Source organism: Amblyomma americanum, chromosome 8 (genome assembly GCF_052857255.1).
Source record: "Amblyomma americanum isolate KBUSLIRL-KWMA chromosome 8, ASM5285725v1, whole genome shotgun sequence".
Lineage (NCBI taxonomy): Eukaryota > Metazoa > Arthropoda > Arachnida > Ixodida > Ixodidae > Amblyomma > Amblyomma americanum.
The window spans coordinates 20915090-20928492 of NC_135504.1; the positions used below are offsets into that span (position 1 = coordinate 20915090).

At 50.2% G+C, this 13403-nt stretch overlaps 1 pseudogene; it reads right to left on the reverse strand.

Moving 5' to 3' along the window:
- Positions 1 to 548: 548 nt before the first annotated feature.
- Positions 549 to 690, reverse strand: LOC144102837 (U2 spliceosomal RNA; annotated as a pseudogene).
- Between the last annotated feature and the right edge of the window lie 12713 nt (positions 691 to 13403).

Consider the following 13403-nt stretch of genomic DNA (forward strand, 5'->3'; position numbering starts at 1 on the left):
TGGCTAACGTAGTTGGGCTGAAGGTCATTGGAGGCCATTCTCCGGCCCATGCGACGACTGTTTTACCAAACGTGGTGAAGCTTTTCGCTTCGTGTTCAACTGCAGTGACTTCTTTAGTTTCCCTACTTTTAAAGGGAAGCCCGTTCCTGCGTTCCGCGTCGTAGTCGGTGTAACATATGCTACTTGACAGGTGACGTGTTACTCAGTGTGACAGGTGACGTGTTGGCAGGTAGCATCAGAGCGAAGCGCCACCTGACACGGCGAGAGGAATGGACAGCCGGAAGGCGGCTGCTACGGGACGATGCCGGAGGGTCGCTAGCAACGCAACAGGAACCTGCCAAGCAGTAGCAAGCGGCTTGCGAAGAGCTGCGCTCAAATTCCGATTTACCGTTTGTTGTAATGGGTCGTCTGTCTGTCTGTTACTGCCAGGAAGAAAGGAAAGTGCACAGGCCTGCTCACTGGCTCAAGCCGAGCCACAATCGCTACCACGTGCAGATAGTAGGAGAGTTGAAAGATGGGACAGAAAGACAGGATAGTAAAGACGCGCTAAAGGCAAGGCCGATCCCAGAGGTAGTGCAATACCAGGCCAACCGGTGGCGGGAAAGAAGCATCCTTCAAACTCCCCGCCACATTTCCAAAAATAAGTCCAACTTGGACCGTAAGAGATACTCCACGGGTCCGGACAACTATAATGGGGCATCAGTTTTTTTTTCATTTATATATCAGGCGTAAAGAATGCACCTTTTGTACCGCGGACAACGCTTGCTGTCACGGAGAATGTCAACACATGCTGGTTGTGGGAAACGTTTCCCCAAATCCCTGCCTTTCCTCAAAATCGACGGAGTCCAGAACATCGTCAACGCCAATGCCAATGATCTCAATGAACGCGGCGGTGGCGGTTGAATGACGTCATAGCTGTCAGGTGGTTTCTCCTCGGTTCAAGGTAAAACTCTCCTACACGGCGAAGCAGCTACGCAAGGTAGTAGTAAAGCATTCGCTTCACAGGAAGGGGACGATTAGATGGCTGCCTGGCCCTATTGAGCTGCGATGTAGGGGCTGCCGCACATGTGGCGAGTGCTGCTTGTCACTGGAAGTACCTGTTGCTAAACCATCGTCGTCGCTTCAGATGAGGCGGCTGTTGCGAGTCCTTTCTGCCAATCTTTTCTCTCAAATCTCGTTTAACTCTCCAAATGTCTGCCCGTAGCAGCGATTATCCTCACATGGCAGTGATTACCTGCACGTGGTAGCTACTGTGGATCAGCTTGAGCCGGTGGGCGGGTCCGTGAACTTTTCATTCTTCCCTAAGTCTCAACAACAACAACAAAACCCTGCCACTCATCGCACCACACAGCGGGACGCCAAGCTGTTAAGCCGGCTTGATTTCACCCGGCAGCCCCATAGAGTGCGCACTCTTACCTAGAAACAAGAGACACGCAGTCGCGATAAACAGCGACCACAATCCGGGGAAAGACAGACCATTGCTGAAAGATGAAAATTGGTTTTTGAGGAAAAAAAAAAAGACGCAGTAACCGTCTCGCATATCGCGGTGCACACCTGAAGCACGCTGTAAGGTAAGGGATAGAAGGACTGGGTGCAGAAAGGAAAAAAATAGGTGCCGCAGTGGAGGGCTCCGGAATAATCGTACATAATAATATCGAACAGCACACGGGAACCTTTGCGTTTCGCCTCCATCGAAACGCTGCCGCCGAGGTCGGGTTCGAAACCGGGTACTCCGGATCAGTAGACGAGCGCCCTAATCACTGAGCCACCGCGGTGGGTAATCCGGATAGCCCAAGCAAAAAATGCAGTGGAAACAGATTAATGACGCTCAAACGCGATACCCGAAAGACGCGGGCTCGATCCCGGCCGCGGCGGTCGAATTTCGATGGAGGCGTAATTCAAAAGGCCCGTGTTCTGTGCGATGTCAGGGCATGTTAAAGAACCCCAACGTAGCCGAAATTTCCGGAGCCCTTCACTACGGCGGCTCTCATAGCCTAAGTCGCTTTGGGACGTTAAACCCAAATAAACCATAAAGAAATCGTAAATGCGCTTCGGGGAGTACCGTGCGGAGCTACGTAGGTGTTGCTGTGCACCAAGAACGGACTAAAACGAGACGGCAGCGCTCGGAAACGTGCCGTGGATCAAGGCACTGATCAAGCAGAAGAGCGTTCCACAGCACCTGCTCCGTTTCAGGTCAGCAGCATGGCCGGAACACACAGGCGCACGGGCGACGCGTGCAGAAGCGCGTGCTCGAGGAGCGGCGAGACGCACAGTGCGCATGCGCAAGGCGAACGTTCGGCAATGCATTCTCGGCAGGAACGCGCCGCCGGTCACAAATGCGTGGCTTGGCTGGACCCCCTTTTATTAGTTCTATCAAAAAAAAAACGACGTGATGCGAAGCGACGCGATCCTTTGTATTGGGTTATGCGCTTCGGTCAGGTATTTCACGTAATCTGTTAGCACTGACGTTGGTAGCATCCCTGGATGTTAGTAATTTTGTTCACTGCGAACACATTCTGTCGTATAGCAATGCTACGGCTAGGTCATATTTTCCCTAGACTGCAGCATCAATGGAAAACGTTGGTGGTCTTAACAAGAGATACTAATATTAATTATATCGAAAGAGTGCATTGTCCACAACGCAGGTTTTAGCTTGAGCAAGCTGAAGGCTTTGCCATTTGACTAAGCATGCGCGCTTTGTTCGAACAAAGCAAGGCTCTTCACAGCCCGAGGGCAACGCGCCCGTTACCGGCGTTGCATATGGCGACACTGTTAGAGCCACGAGGACCGGAGATGCGCAAAGGCCCGCGCGAACCCGAAGCTCTTGCGACGTACGCAATCCAAACGCTACTTCACATACAAGCGGAAACGCTATTGATTTCTGTCGCCACGGCGCACAAAGCCGTTTCGAGCCATCGCGGCGGGGCAAGCGGCCAGAGTGAAGAGGTTCCAAAAATATCTAAATTTTTCGCTGCAACGCGCTGCTCGATCGCTATGTTCGCTCAGTCGCTTGCACATGAACCAACCGTAACGCGATATAAAGGCTCTCGAGGTCGCTTCGGCTCAACCAAACCAGGCATTTTTTTTTCTCTCAAGTCACGGTCACTCACGCTCAAATAAAAATTACGGTGCACGATAGCGAAAACAAACGGGTAACGAAGCTCGTGAATTTCATTCAGCCTTCTCGCAAAAATTTAATACTTTAGAACACAATCATCCTAGCCCACGAGGTTAGGCCTAAAGCGACCACCATGTGACGCCAGATGAACAAAGGGATCGAGCACGCAAACGAGACTGCGGCGGAGGCCACAGAACCGAAAGGAAATTCGCTACGCACCTGGAGGTCCAGCAGCTGAGTCGTTTTTCTTCTTGTCTTAGCGCTTTCCTTTCCCCATTTAGAAAGCGGGCCGCAAACACAAATGGCAGTCACCGGAACGGACGTCTTGACAGCCTGCCGAGAAGCTGGAGAAAGGCAAAAAGGCTGCGTTGTTACTCTTTTATAGTGACCTTTTCCGCTCCGTGATTCGCTCATATGCTTCGCCACGAGCTGCACGTGTTCCGCCGTCATTGGCTACGCTTGGAGACGTCATGCGCGTGCCGGCGCTTCAGCCTCCAAGAACGCATAAAGAAAAAAAAAACTATGGAACCAAAGGAAATCGTCGTACGATACCGCGTTACTACAGCTCCTTATGGCAACGCAAAGTCCCGGCGCGTCTCGAACACGCGCGCTGTGGAACTCGAAGAAAACAAGTGGAAGGGGACTCCTCTTCGAAACCCAATTATTCCTAGAAGCTACTTTGCCGAGAGGGTCTAGTTCGGAAAATACATAAGCGCATACCAAGGTCACGGGCGTACAAAGTGAGAAAAAGTTACGAGCGCTGTTAGCATTCATTTCCCATTTTGTGCAAGTCCGTGGTTTCAGCTCAGAGACCCACATGACTGAGGCACCACAAAGCGGCGAATAAAGAACTGTAGCGATTTGTCAACATTTCTGGCTTTTACCTATGTCTCTATGTATTTGTTAATGCATCCGTTTAAATAATTTTATTCCCACGTGCTAGCGTGATTAGGCGTTAGGTGCCTTAGCCAGAGGACGTGGGAACACGCCTGACAGCGACGGCCCTGTTTCGATGTATACGCGAAATTATTTAAAGAACCCTGTGTGTTCGAAGTTACTGCAGTACGCCCCTATACGACGACCACGTTTGACTTCAACCTGCGTTTAATGCTGGCTATCAAATTCAGGCAAAGCGCCGAGTAGAATGGCAATGCAGGCGCCACGTTTCACTTGATGAGCGCGAACGTCAAGTGTAGTTTAAATATTTAGCTTAAACGCTTGTCGTTACCTAGTGTTCGGGAAAGAGGCCACGCTGAGTCGAACACTGCTGCCTACCACAGCAACGCCAGCATCAAGGAAGCGCCACGTGACAAAGTTTAGCCGCCGCGTTCAGTACGGCGTCTCTCATGGTCTGAGTTGTTTTGGGACGTTGAACCCCTCAAAGCAAACCAAACAACGTTTTCTTCCTTTTTTTTGATGTCAGGAACGCTAGATGATAATGGAACTCCGTTACTGCAGCGTTGTGCTGCCGCCACACTCTTCATGAGCGCTTCTGATCGAATGTCGTGTAGTTCGCAAAGCGCTGAGACCTGATGCCGCAGCGCTGGTCTACGAAAAATTGGTTTTGAAGAAAAGAAACGGCGATGTAATTGTCTCGCTTCTCGGTGGAACAATCCGCTTTCAAACCGGCGCCCGTTCGAAAATAGAAGCGCTGGTATCACCGTAGCGTTTTGCTACATTAGGGTGGTGGTTACACCTTTATTGCCACTGAACGGAATTGATTAGTTGGGGCTGGTGCGAGGCAGTGTGGCCTCCAGTCGGGGGCGCGGCCTCTTGAGCTCGCGTGATGATGGCCAGCTGCGTTGTTTTCTTGAACTGGCCAAGAGCTTGTCCCATTCCTTCGCCGAGAGAGGTGGCAAGAATGTCATCGAAGAGGGTGGGCTATCGCATTCGGGCAGTGAGCGCGCCCTCCGACCCGAATTTCACGAGGGACGGGTTGATCTCCTTTCATGACATCACCCATCACTTTAGACTGGAGAGGCGCGCTTATGCCCCTCCCCACAAATTGTTAACAAAAGCGCAGGAAGTTACCTGACGCCGACTGCAAACACGCTCCCTTCTGAATCCGACAGTGCTTCCCCTCAAGGACCCCCGGCCAGCACGACCCAAACTGCCATAAATATGGTGCAAGGGCCACATACGACCACATTCTGTGAAACTGCGCAAATGATCCGCTTCAGGTGGAGTTGTTACCATTTCCTTTCCCCCAAAAACCAATTATTATTATTATTACAGCTCCCTTCTCCCGAGCGGTGGGACGCCGCGCTGTTGAGGTCGGATCCCAAGATTCAAGTATGGACATTCCAGCGAGCTAATGAAGTCGCCGCTAGCCATGGGCTAGCGGCCATTTAGTATGTCTCCTGCAATCTGTTCTCGGCGCAATAAATGTTTTACAATCCAATCCATGAAACTTGAAAATTGGCTGTTCGGGAAAGGAAATGGTGCAGTATGTTTCAAATCTCGGCGGAAACCTGAACCGCGCCGTAAGAAAAGGGATAAAGGAGGGACTGCGAAAAGAAAGCAGGAAGGAAATGCAGTAGTGGAGGGTTCCGGATTTATTTTGACCTCCAGGGGACCTTTATATATTACAATTGGTTTTTTGGGGAAGGAAATGGCGCAGTATCTGTCTCGTATATCGTTGGAAACCTGAACCGCGCTCTAAGGGACGGGATAAAAAAGGGAGTGAAATAAGAAAGGAAGAAATAGGTGCCGTAGTGGAGGGCTCAGGAATAATTTTGATCACCTGGGGATCTTTAACGTGCACTGACATCGCACAGCACACGCGCGCCTTAGCGTGTTTTCTCCATAAAAACGCAGCCGCCGCGGTTGGGTTCGAACCCGGTAACTCCGGATCAGTAGCCGAGCGCTCTAACCACTGAGCCACCGCGGTGGGTGGACCTTTAACGAGCACTGAAATTTCACAGCACATGGGCGTTACCTCGTGTTCGGGAAAGAGGCGCCGCTGGGTCCAACAATGCTGCCTACCACAGCAACGCCAGCTTCAAAGAAACGCCACGCGACAACGTTCTCTTTATTTTTTACTGTTAGGACCAATATATTATGGTTTAATACCGTTGCCGCAGCGTTGATTTATTGCTTTCATTTTGACGTTAGGAACGCTACATAAGGGTGGAACTCCAATGGCGCTGCATTGGGCTGCCGCAACACCCTTCCAGACCGCTTCTGTTCGATGCCGTGTAGTTCGCAAAGTGCTGACACCCTATGCCGCTACGATAAATTTTTTGAAAAAAGGAAACGGTCCCCCTATCCTCCCTTCCTCTCCCCTCACCTCTTTCATTTCATTTCTCAATTCTGTGTGCTATCTTTTCTTTCCGCCGCCCCAGCTTAGGTGCTTCAGTATCGATGGCAGATGCAGGGGCTAGCAAAGATCTTTTCCTTTTTTTTTACTATTATTTTAATGAAAAACCACTACCACTAGAAAGGAAACGGCGAAGTAATCGTTCGAACCCGACCGCGGCGGCTGCGTTTTTATGGAGTAAAAAGGCTAAGGCGCCCGTGTGCTGTGCGATGTCAGTCCACGTTAAAGATCCCCAGGTGGTCGAAATTATTCCGCAGCCCTCCACTACGGCCCCTCCTTCTTCATTTCTTCTTTCAATCCCTCCCTTGTCCCTTCCCTAACGGCGTGTTTCAGGTGTCCAACGATATATGAGACAGATACTGCGCCATTTCCTTTCCCCAAAACCAATTATAAGTAATCGTTTTTATGGAGGAAAAACGCTTAGGCGCCTGTGTGCTGTGCGATGTCAGTGCACGTTAAAAATCGCCAGGTGGTCGAAATTATTCCGGAGCCCTCCACTAAGGCACCTCTTTCTTCCTTTCTTCTACAATGACACCAAAGAGAGCGGCGGCTGCTTTGAACTACATGACTTCACTGCTTTCCCTTCCTTTCTTGTTACAGCGAGAGCTCTATCTATGAAGTACCCCGATGCCGACCATTATGCCTGCTCATAGACACGTGATCATCCCCGGCACATGCCTCGCGCTACTTTTGTCGTCTCTGAGTAGGGCCTGCGTTCACCCGTGATCATATGACAACGCTTTGATCTTATTCGCGACAGTGCTCAAACTCTGACTTCATCAAAAGGGGTCTCAAGTGATTCGAGCGCAGGTGGAGAGCTAAATAAAGAGGGAGAGAGAAAAAGAGCCTGGCGGCCTGTTTTATACATCGTTTTTTACAAAGGTGAGAAATCAGCTTCAAAGGTCGTTGTTTGCTTAGTCCATCCCCATCGAAAAATCTCGCATATATGTGTCATATGTGTCTAACCCATACGTGATTATGCAACATGTGTAATACGTGCCCACATATGCTATACGTGCCTATATGTCATACGTGTCATAGGTGGAAATCTGTTGGGAAAGAGAAACGCTGGGCTGGAATTGAAAAGATGGAAATCATGAACTAGCTGCCATGCAATATAGGAAACTAAAAAATGCAAAAAATGTACTGGGCAAAAAATAAATATATCGTGATGAACGTGACTCGTACCACCACCCTTCACATCCGTATCGCACTACACTAACCACTACTTCACCACGACTTTTTTCTTTCTTTATTGATCCACTAATCCACGACTGCCACTTTGAACTGTTGTGTCATTTTTGTATGAAAAAACTCACGCTGTCCTCTCCATTACTTTGCAGCCGGTGTGTAAGACGTGAGGAGCAGAGGTTATTTTCCTCTTTTAAAGAATGAAACTAGAGAAGTGGTCTTCCACTGATACTGTAAATCTTGATGTGCACTGCGATAAGCATTGAAACAGGTTTTTCTCACCGGAGAAGTATTTTTTCCTACACTCGGAGTTCTGCTAAAGAAATACCCCTGTTATTCGTTGCGTAGCTTTACAGCGGTTCAACAAAGCAGAGAATGCCTTATCTACCGCCAACTAATCGTGTATTCAACTACATTGAAAACGCCGAACCAGAGACAGCTTGGGTAACCAGTGTTCAGAGCAAGATAGAGGGCACAAACAGAGAAACAAGGAGAATATTGTGTGAAATAGGCCAGGCAAATTTTTTGTCTTTGACATGCTCTGGCTCGGATTTGTTTCCTTTTGGTCGCTACATTTCTGCGCGTTTCACGAAGCACACGTGGCTGTATGCGAGGCACTCATGAACGACAATGTTTCCAGGATGTAGATGTAGTCTGATGTCTGATACGATGCACATCGTAGCTCCTGTCTGCGCGCGAGTGCCGCGTACGTGTGTTCACTCGAGACATACGTGTCCACCCCGGACATTCGCAACGCGTACGAACTGGTATTGAGTTCATATATGTTCATACTAGGCACATAACTTTATAAATATAACTCTATGCTGCCCATATGAATTCATACGAGACACATATGAAAGAAACCACATGGGATTTTTCGATAGGGAAGTGGCCCAATCATTTGCACTTTTCCTTGGTCCGGTACTTGTGCTGCCCTAAGCAATATGGTAGAGGGGGACGGGGGTGTCAGTAAGGAGAGTGTGCCGTCTAAACTCTTGGCTGAGTATTAAATTGATGGCGCCAATCATCTTGTCGGGTATAACTAGTTTGGTCTAAGGGAGATATGGATGGCACGGTACTGTATGTGTTATCTCTTGAAGCTGCAGCTGGGCAAAGAGGGACGCCATAGCGGCGGAGTTCAGATTAATTTCGACCACCTGAAGATATTTGGCATGTTCTTACGTCGGACAGCACACCGGAGATCTTTCATTTCGCCTTACTGCGGCTATCGAAATGCGGCCGAGAGGGGATCCCGCAACCTTGAGTACAGCAGCAGAACGCTCCAACCACACCCGCACCTTGACGGGTCAATCGTCGTATAAAGTGACCACTGCTTTAGCATTAGACTTCGATGACGTCACACCGTGCCAGCTGCGCCTCTGATTTCTTTGAGCGCAGCTGCGACACGCCTCTTTATTCATGTGGAATTACAGACCACTAACAGACGGAGAGCCTATGCCAAGCCTGGTCTACAGCTTGCGGACACACATCGTTCTAAACATCAGAGAGTTGTAGCGTAGCGTGATTCGCTTCAGCGGGGCTCCACTGCGTACGCGGTGATTGGTCGCGATGCGGCAGGCGCGCACGCAGCTGACAGACACGTGGCGCCATCTGGCGCCCTCAGGGCGTTCTGCGCACGCGCAGTGGCGCCTGACGGAAGACGATCACGGTAGCTGTTTGCGGATTGCGCTTTCGATTTCCTGCCGGGAATGACCGCGTGGTCTTCAAGCGTCACACAAGCGAGGCCGTCGATCCGTTTGCTGGGTGCGGCGATAAGCGCCGCAGTTATTCTCGGCCGAGCTTCTTGAGGAAGGCTGCCACAGTGGAAGGCAGGCACTGCTCCCAGCGCACGCAGTGGCCGTCGCGGCTCCCGTAGAGGCCCGGCTTGCAGAAGCACCCGGTGCGGCAGTCCTCGGTGCAGGCCGGCGGGAGGCTCCGGCGACCGCACTCCAGTTCAGCGCAGGAGCCACTAGCGCACTTCTTGAACACCATGCCCGGTCCGCACGGCATGGCACAGTTCATTCACTCGTCGCCCACTGCGACAACGCGCCTCATACGGAAAGTGAAAATTGGCATCGAGGAAAGGAAAGGCTCAGAAGCTTTCTTGGCGACCCCCAGCATCTTGTACTATGCACTTAATGGTTTGGCTTATGGGGTTCAAAATCCGAAAGGGACTCATGCTAAGAGGGATGCCGTAGTGAAGGGCTCCGGATAATTTCGACTACCTGTAGTTTTTTAACGCGCACTGACATCGCACAGTACATGGGCCTCTATAATTTCGCCTCCACCGAAAAATCGACCCCCGCGGCCGGGATCGAACCCGCGGCTTTCGGGCCAGCAGTCGAACGCCATAGCCACTGATTCAGCGCGGCGACCACCATGGAGAATGTATACTTATGCATGCACTCGTATGTTTTCTGTTTATGCATCTGGACGAGTGCGTGTTAAAGAACCCCAGGTGGTGGAAATTTATCTAGGGCTCTCCACTGAGTGTGCTTGCTCAAAGTGCTGCATCAACTAGCTGAAACAGCCATTCAGGCTGCGAGTAGCTGCGACACTTCGGCATCAGGATCAACACCGAACCGACGCAGCTCACGCGCACAGTGCTCGACCTTCCATCTCCAGTGTATGGTAACGTCATGAGGAAGCCGCACGTAGGCGCGTGGGAACTCCAGGGCCAGCGTTTCCACAAGGCAGCTACGACGACCCGCTGGAGGGTTCTCAACCTGAGCCGGTTTGCGCACAAGGACAACTACATCAACTACATCAAGATGCTGATCCGCACCGTCCAGGAACTGGGCATGCGCATCCAGCAGCCGCTTGTGGTCAGCTCGGCCGACCCGCACTGCCGGAGGATAAGTATTGCAACGTTGACATTTTAGCGAACATGGCGCGTTTTTCCGTTTGCCTGGCGCATGATCGTGTTGCTGCATAGCGCCAACATACCAGAATTTACCATATTATATATAACTTTATATATAACTTTCATATCCAATCATTTCGGTTCGAATAACCGCCAAGCCAGATAATGGAACGGCAGCCAGGATTTGGCTCGTGAAAGTTCTCACTTGCAGCAACTAGCAGCGTTTTAGTGCGAACCTCAGCAGCACCACCAATCGGCCCAATATTGGAAATATATTGAAAAAAAGTTTATCACCAGAGTGAAACGAGTCATTCCCAAAATTGGCCCGTTTGCCTGCGCTGCTTGGGAAGGGACTAGTTCACGAAGTCTAATCGGCTGACCGAGTTTGCGCGGAGATTGACTTTGAGTGTCAACCTTGGCGCATGAAGAAATAAGATGTAAGTATTAACGGGACTGGGCGTTGAACCGGCGGCGGGCGAACAATCAGCTTCGCTGGCCACTACACCAAAGCACTGTGCTATCGCCACAACCGATCACGCCTCCTCCCAAAAAGCCACACACACTCGTGCTGTCCATTGCACATTGTCGTGTATATCAACTTCCATCTGCTGCACCATCAGATCAGATCACCTTAACCTCGATCAGAGCTTAACCTGAGTCCAATATCCCAGCAAAGTGAAACCTGAGCCAACTAGGAAAAACACATGCTTTCGGGCGTCTCCTCGGTTTAACTACGTTTTAAAACCCTATGACATTTTTAGCATGTGTTGTAGTAGAACAGACTGGCTTCGGCCAACGCTCGCCAATGCAACCGCCAGTGACTGCAAAAAAGGAAACCTCATGCAACGGCCACCTTTTTTTGGCCAATATTTTTTATTGCAACTTAGTTCCAGGGCACACAAACAGCAATGTTTGACACCCGCACTCTTCGAACAGCCCATGAAACAACAAAAACAAGAAAATCCTTCTCCTTGCGAGCCTGCAAGAAAACAAAAGTTAGAATTAGTGGCGGCTTGACAGACTTATGCCTACATGAAAATTGTTCCGGCGAATTTCAATCAAAGGCAGTCCGAGCGTCTAACAACGAAGACCACCGATTCGTAATTGCTTATAACAGGCTCGCGGACCTACAACTCAAAATAAACTGATCATGTATTTCTTTCAAGAAAATAAAACCCTTATTTCATTGTTTCCGATTGTTTGCATTCGCTTTCGATCGCAAAGAAATAAAACGCATTAAAAAAATGTTGCTGTAGGGCATTCGTGAAGCGGCGCCCTTTAACATCCATCCCATGCATACGCTTCACCTGCGCGTTGAACACACGACACTGCGACGCCAAGAGGGACGAGAGAAGATGTCCACTTCGTGTCATGTATATCTTGTCCTCTACATGTTGCGCACATGTCCAACATTCTTGGACAAAAAAAAAATGAAATTTGGGAAACTGTAAGATTCTGGTATTGAAATATTCAAGGTCCATTCTTCCAATATCTGGAAGAACCTTCCTTTTATACTGTTCCCATCGCTCGCATCGAGCAGTTAAGACTGTAATAGAAAATCAATGAGGAACGCTGTGGACTGTAGCAAAAACGTTAATAGCAAAAAATGCAAGCCTGCAGGCGGGAGGTTGCGGATATATTGATCGTTGTAGTAGAATCTTACAATATATGAGGAACACTGCGCTCATAATACCCTCCCTATACCCTATGTAACACCCTCCCTGCAAATGCCTTTAAACGCTTTCCCGTTGGAAGAGGCTTTCTCCAGAACTGTTTGGTATGACGTCAGTGGTACGCCCTCAGGCTCACCGTAACCGGAATGCAGGGGCAGCGGAGAACCTCCTCCATTACACGAAGTACATGGAGGCCTGCAGTTCCTGCAGCACCTTGACGGCCTCCACGTATTGGGCAGTGGTCAACACGGCGTCCCCGCCGCCCTCAGACGACTGGCTGACCGCGCCGGACGTCTCCAGCTTGCTGGCGATGTGGTGTTTTGCGCGGAAGGCGGCCAGGTGCGCGTAGTACACAGGGGCCGGGATGCTCACGCTCCTTGCACACCTGGAGTATGTGTGGCACAGGTAGAAGCTGAGCTTCTGCAGGTCGTCCGCGCTGAACTTGGAGTCATCCCACACGATATAGTAGTGGGCCGGCCGGCTGGTGCCCTGCGGGTGAGCCGAGAAGTACATTTATACACTTGCGAGAATTCCGAGTGCCCTGTCGGGTTGAGTCGCGTCGTATCGTGGTGTGTGGTGGTGAGGTGTGGTCTTGCTTGTGGTACGATGTGATGTGGCGTGGTGTGTGCGGTTTAAATACGCTTATTTTACTAGCACACATTACGTGGGAAGGAGAGTGTTTAAAGGCAATATACAAAAACCGGCAGTGCCTATGAGCACAGCACGCGCTCGCCCTGGTTCTAATGCTGCATGCACAACATGTTTCTGGCTTTATTTGGCCTTAAATGCCCTCGAGCCAATAAATACCGTGAATAACTATTATTTCCTGGTTGGCTGTCATCAGTGCATTGGTCGGTCATCGTCATCTATGTCGCTGTCCCGACTTCGGGACAGCTTAAAAAACGAGGCATACAAGCCGACGCGACTATTTAAAAAAAATCAATTTTTTGGCCGTTTTGTGAGACTTCAAAGCCGCGTCCCGTTTTAACGTACGAGCAACCAGGCCCAGCCGAACATCAAGCGCTTCTCTTTTCACCTAACCTTATGCATTCATTGTTTCAGTAGACGCCACACCCAAAATAAACGCTAATGACCACATCCACGTGAGAGCATCATTCCGCGCTGGCCCTAGAGGTCCCCCTTGCGCAACTTCCGATACCGCTTCCTCAAGGACGAACGATGACGTCACAGTCACTCACTGCGCTCCTGGTGGCCTCAACGTGAAGTGGAAAGCTTCCG